This window comes from Falco peregrinus, chromosome 13 (genome assembly GCF_023634155.1).
Source record: "Falco peregrinus isolate bFalPer1 chromosome 13, bFalPer1.pri, whole genome shotgun sequence".
In the NCBI taxonomy this organism is placed as follows: domain Eukaryota; kingdom Metazoa; phylum Chordata; class Aves; order Falconiformes; family Falconidae; genus Falco; species Falco peregrinus.
This window is the reverse complement of record NC_073733.1, coordinates 18987204-18993928: the sequence shown is the minus strand read 5'-3', so window position 1 is coordinate 18993928 and position 6725 is coordinate 18987204. Positions and strand designations below refer to the sequence as shown.

Sequence of the window (6725 nt, the reverse complement as noted above, 5' to 3'; positions counted from 1 at the left end):
ATTTAATACTAGGGACAGGGACAAGAAAAGAAAATTCATTTTCCCATGAGAGGGGCTGTATGTGTTTATCACTCGTGTGATGAAAGTGCACTTTCCTTTGTCTAAGGGCTTATGTGGAAACAAAATTTTGTATCCTAAATGGCTTACAAATGGCATCCAAATGCATTTCCTCAAATGAGCTTCCAGAGAGATGTAAGTAAAAGAACGTAAAATGGATTTTGAGCATCAATTCTTCCCATATAGAGTCGTGCCCATAAATAATAGTTCTCCTTGTATTTTGATAATTTTCCTGCCAAGAAAAGGCACTATGTTGAATAATTAACAGTATGATTGATTTTCTGCTAGGATAAATATTGAAAAAAACCCCAATAATCTATAAGCATATGAGTTAAGATTTGTAAAACCCTTCTATCTAAGCTGTTTGTAAGCAGCTGAGAAGTTAGAAGGTCCTTATTAGACCCTCATCTATGGCTATTTAGCCATAAAAGCTTTGTCAGATATTTCTGTTTGAGATGCAATCTGTTAACAGCTGCTCTCTGAAGAGCCCACGTTAGCACCTGTGTTTAAGTGATGTCGCTGCACATGTGAACATTGTGCTTCTCACATCAGGTAAATCATAACCTATATGGAATAATAAAGATATATAAGACATCTTTTGGAGACCATAACAAAACTCACCTGTATTACCTTGAGGTGTTTTCCCTAAGGTAAAGAAAACACTACCAGTATACGAACATACATCAGAGCTATGAAATTAGTGGGAAAGATGTTTGGCTTGTCAGAACCCACCAGATGTTTATTTTCCTGGGAATCTCAATAAAAAGTAACAAGAACTAGTGGGTAGCACAGCCCACACAGCAGGTGTTAGAAGGGCTTTTGGTAGAAAGCCTTCGCTAGAAAGCAGACTTTGGGCTGGCCTTACTACCACCTCTGGTTCTGACATTTCTTTCCCATGCTCTTTATATGCCAGTATTATTTATTTTATTTGGCATATAGATTAATAAATAGAGGGTAGGGTGTTTCTGCATACTGGGTGCCAGCTTGTCCTTTCTTTCCCTACAACGTGATCACCTACTGTAAAAAAAAAAAAAGAAACCAAACAGATTTTGAGCTCACAAGAAACATTCTGGTATGATTTCCCTCATATTCTATGCTTTTGAAAAATAAAAGAAACTTAGGAAAACTTTAGTAATACCAGTGCCAGAGTCTAAAGGTAGCATCATACTTGATGGTCACTCATTCAGCGTCCACCTTCCTTGGACTGCAGCTAAATCCTGGCAGTTGGCCCCATTGCTCTGCAGGCGTTTATACACTGAGGGTCAATGGAAAAAACTCTGTAACAAAAGAGAGAGTAGCACTTTAATAGATTGCCTGACACAGCAATATAAAATCCCTCTCCCTGGAGAGTTTTAAGATTAGATTAGCCCAGTGTCTCGATAGTCGAATCAAAATCACTAGCAGTCAGTGCCAGTTCTTCCAAGATGCCCTCACCCTGGGCAGCAGCCCCACAGCTGAGCCTTTCCCAGGACACATCTAATGCCTTGGCACCCACCGGTTACATGGCACTGGCCAGACACCTGGGTTTGTCACCACACTTCTGTGCTCTCATGGCACAGTAGACTGCCAGGTGCACACTTGGAGGGCGTCCGAGTTGGACAAAGATGTCAGAATGATGCAGGAGGTGAATTCTGCCTCTGATGGGTAGTGTGGGTGGGCTAAACAAGCTTTTCACTTTTCAGGACTTGTTTCCGTGCTCTATGATGTTATACTGCAATAATTCTTCCTAAACCAGAATTCCTTCAACAGAGAGTACACATGGGCACCCTTATGGCATTTTTCTTCAACGCGTCCCCTTTTTAAGCACAGCTGTAGAAGAGAGAGGAGACACCTTATCTGAGCCAATAGTTCCCACTTTTTCATTGAAATCATCCTGAATCGCACAAAGTCATCTGACCAGGTGGCAGAAAGAGGAGTGTGCAAGTAAGTCCTGCCAGAGAGAAAACAAGGTGTGTTCTGAGAATATTCAGTCAGTTCCTGAATGATTCATGGGCCGGAACACAAAAGAAATCAAAATAGGTAGAATATGTCAGTTTACTTCCAAGTTACTTATGTCAGTGGATTGCTCTACTTCTAACTCTGGTAAAACTGTCAACACTGAATGTGACACAAGTGTTGTATGTAAGCTTCATACTAAATCTTTTAAAACTTTATTCAAAACAGAAAGAGCACTGATTCAAAGAGACTTACCACTGGATTTGGTAGTTAAGGAACGAGAAACAACCCCGAGGTATGCATTGTAGTGGCTTGCTGTACCTCTGCAGTAAAAGGCATGTGGTAGATAGATCTTCACACTATAGCAGGCTGGGAGAGGAAGGAAAACAAAGGGTAAAGGGGAAAAAGTAAGATGAACACAAACCACATGAGGAAAGAATCAATTATTATAATCATCAATGAGTAGCATAAAAACAAAATTGCACTGCAAATTGTATTAAGTACTATGACAGCTGCATTAGGATTTTATGCTCACATGTGCCAGTCTGCTACAGGTCGGTAGGATGAGTATTACTCAGGTGCCACCCAGACGCACTGGTACTCTTAGTCTGTAAGAAGCTCCTGCAACAGCCTGTCCTCTAAGCTTTGAATGACATCATTCCAGCTGGACTTGTGGGGTCTCTATAGATGATTTTGTGCAAACACTTTTATTCCAGAGCTTCTGTATTAGGACTTCATAACTAGGTAATAAAATCTGACTTCGTGATATTGGCAAGTAGACTTGATGCTTGAAAGCAAATGTGGTTTGTTTTTTTTTTTTTAAGTGGAATTTACACTTTCATAGAGTATGCACTTGCAGCTGTCATCCAAGCTTTGTTTTGTTTGGGAACCTTTTATAGTCCTGTTGGTCCTAAAGAACACCTTCCCTTCCTTCCCCCTTAAGTTGGGAAAAGATCTGATAAGGCTGTTTTTCACTCTTTTGTACTGAGCTTTGCATAGGCTGGGATAGCTTAGCACTTTGTCAGCTGTGACACCTATATTCACTCCTTTTAGGTAACAGAAGATCAATGGCCCTATAATAACATTTTATCTTATTCTTACTTTCAACTTGTCTTGCTGCAAAAATGCTCCATGGGGGGGAACTCTGTCACTGTGGTTGTATCATAATTTTCCAGCTACTATACTGCAGGGGGAGGAACATTCTCAATAGCACATAGTATATTTCACTGTTTCATCAGCTATATTTATTCATAGAGCTTGTTTATTATGAAGACATGTTAAAAGTGAAAATAAAACAAAATAAGTGTTTCTAGATGTTCCTATTCATCATTAGAAGCCATCTGAATTGCAAAAATGCCACTGTATCAAGCAACCATTTCCTTTATCCCTTGGGCTTTTGAGAAAATCTTATTATAGCATCTCAATTGTTGCCTTGATTTGGGATGTAAAAAAAAAAAAAAAAAAAAGGAAAAGAAAAAGAAATATGTTCCATTTACTGATTCCATTGCAATTTAAATTAATCAAATACAGTGTGTTGTGCATGTCCCCTCCAAATAGCTTCCTTTCTGCCAGCAAACTGCTAAAAGGTTGTTTCATAGTCTACTCTACAAGTGTTGCTTAATCTGTTCTAAATTGTCAGTACCAAGTTTTGTGCCAGTTTCCACAGGTTACTGAAGTATGCAAAACAGTGCGAACTAATTGATGCAACACCTTACTGTCGTCTTACCTTCTGCATTCTGGTGCCGCTTGGCGCTGGTGGCCTCTTCACTTGCTTACCACAAAGCCAGCTGAAACAAAACCCCTTCCATGGGAACAAGGTCTAGCTGAAGAAGATACGGCATCATTTTACTTTTGCACTGTCTGTTTTCACTTTCTGCTTGTGGGTACCAGTCAGGAGGGTCCTAGCGCTAACAGCACTATCAAAGGCCAATACTGGTTCAGACCAGAAAAAATCCTGTGCATTCCTTATCTTCACTTTAAAAAAGGCATTCAACCATGTTGATTTACAAGCAATTTTGACCTGCTTAAATTATCCTGTCTGTAACCAGTTGATAGTGAAGCTACTAATTACCCTCTGGGTGGAACAGCAGTCATGATCCCAAGAATTTGTTGTGCAAAAAGCTGAACAACCCATTTGTACAGACGGAAAAAATGGAAACAAAATTCAAGGGATTCTGTTGTATGTTAAGAATATCGACTCACATGAAAGAGAAGCTCTTTTTTCTCCTCATGCTTACTTTTCGTCAGCACAGTTACAGAAGAACTATCCTGAAAACTGAACCAATTGATAACCACTGCTGCAAACCCACTTAAAAAGTTGGTGACGCACCAGAGAAATGGAGCAGAGGATAAAGCAGCAGCAGCAAGCTGGGAGCAGTGTAGCGATGTGAAGATCTATTCCTTGACTGTGCTCATTTATTGAGGCAGAATGGTGAAAGGAGTCCAAAACTAAGTATTCACATTCATTACCAGGGAAAAGGAGGGAAAAAAGAATTTTCTCTTTACTTCTTTTGATTTCAGGAGTGATTAGGTTCAGTTGCGTCTCTTAAATTGCTTGGTAAGTGTTCTATCTCTGTCATTTCAATAAAAGGGATAATATGTTTCATTGTAGCATTTTCACTCAGAAGAGATTGGAATCATAAAGAATCAGAAAGAGGAGGGCAAGGTAGTATTCTGAGGTCATTAGGATGGTTTAAGAGTTGTTTCATTGTCTGTCTAAAAGCACTCTATCACCCTTCTTCAGATCCTGTAAATAGGAGAACTGCCTCTCCTGAAAAACAGCATTAGTGGTCATTTTAGGATTTTTTTCAGCATCTATTATCCTCTGCTAAGCTACTGAACACAATTCATCAGGACACTCTTCTGTAGCATCAGACTGAGTTAAATCTTAATACAAACACCAGTGTTCTGTCACAGATGACAGTTGTTTTATTAACAGCACTGCACTAAGCACTATGTAGCCAACAGCAGAAAAGTTTTCTGAAAGTAGACATCACTTTGCCTCAGTAAGGCAGAACCAGAAACACCAGAGTCTGCAGTAACAATTTTTCTTTATAGCTTCCTGCTTGACTACAAAACAATTTGCATCTCATGTGTGATGTCATTGCTCTGCTGCTGCAATGCCAGGCATGAGCCAGGTCTGAAAATGCAGTTGGAGAAACCAGGTTACACCTTACAGTGTACCTTCAGTCCTTTCTTGGTACTGCTGCTAAACACATCTAAACACGTGTAGTACGCAGATCAGGGTCACAACATTATTGGTCTCTCCTTCTGCTCTCAGAAAAGTAAAGAAATTCAAATCTGTAATGTATTGAAGAAGTTAGAAGAATCATGTAGGTTCAGTGTTGCCAGCACAGCGCCTGAAGCCGAGATCAAAATCCATATCTGTAGTATATTGAAGAAGTTAGACCCTATATCTGAGATTGGTGAATAGATAAAATGTTTGCTCATGCAGTTGAAATATATGTCCATGATATATTAATAAGACAAACTGTGTCCTTGAAATCCTAAAATAGTCTTTTCTAACATCTGATACATCCTTTCTTCAAACAGTATTCACAGACTCAACAGAGTAATACGTCAAGTGTGCACACATGAGCCCCAGTTGCATAAAACCCGCTCCACCTGTGTTTGAGCTGACACAGAGAATGTCGGCATGTTTGGTGTGAGCCAACAAATTCATGAACGAGACATCAGGTAAAGGTTATTAAATACAAAGGCATCTCCTCTGGGTCTGGAAGTCTGATTTGCAAGGTATTGGTGGCTCTGAGAATAATTACTTCATGTTTGGCCTGTCTGTGTTTCTGCTGTGAGGTCAGCACGTGTTAAGGAGTAGTTGAAGTTGTCACACGTGAGTAAAAGAGTACGATTTTAATAAATACTGTCTATTTTTCAGTTTGCACTAGGAAGTTGTTGCAAATACTCTCCTACCAAAAAAAAGAAGCTTTGAGTTTAAATGTGTCTTAGGACCATAAACATACTGTCTACTGTACTTGTTAGGGAAATATTATAAACATATCTGGCACTATTTTAGAGAAAAATGAAAAGACTAGAGATTTCTTTAGTAACCAAGATTTGAAAGATTCAGACAAAAAAGTCTTACAAGAAGCCATTTAATCCTGCCATTAATTCATCACCCATTTCCTTGACACAGGTGCCAACCCTAGAAAAGCACATAGTGTGCAATCTGAAATAGACAAATAACCATTGTCCTTTTTATTAATTTCATAAGTTAGTATTATTGTGGGCATAAGGGCAATCTTTGAGCCATAAGGCTTGATTCCAATTAGCCATCAACACTGACAACCAAAAGTTGCTTCCAGAGTTCAAAAGAATTACATTAGATATAAGCGAAATCAGAATCAGGCCCATACATTCGAGCTCTGTTTTTTTCTAAGGTTACAATAGCGCCAATACTAAAATTTTACAGTGTATGGTAAATGTCAAGAGATAAAATATTTGGAATTTTTACTCATGAATATATTTCATTTGTTAGTGCAAATGATTTCGATTACATTTTACTAAATACATAGCTGCTTCTCCTTTTGCAATTAACAATTCCTAATAATACAGTCAAACCTTCTTAATCATTGTTCATTCTAGCATAAAGTAAATCTTGCTGTGTTTGAAGAGAACCTAGTCATCTTGACAGCATCCCGTTTTGTTCCTTTTTATTTTACAAGATTAGAATACTTAATAACCTTTACCATATTTGGCTGCAGTGGAAGTGTGAA

The 6725-nt window shown here is 38.7% G+C and overlaps 1 long non-coding RNA gene across 1 annotated transcript in view; it reads right to left on the bottom strand.

Moving 5' to 3' along the window:
* Window positions 1–3668: 3668 nt before the first annotated feature.
* LOC129785612 (uncharacterized) overlaps window positions 3669–6725 on the bottom strand; it is a 141162-nt gene continuing 138105 nt past the window's right edge. The window contains exon 3 of the long non-coding RNA XR_008749749.1: window positions 3669–3815. This is a non-coding gene — a long non-coding RNA (uncharacterized LOC129785612). The remainder of the gene's footprint in view (window positions 3816–6725) is intronic.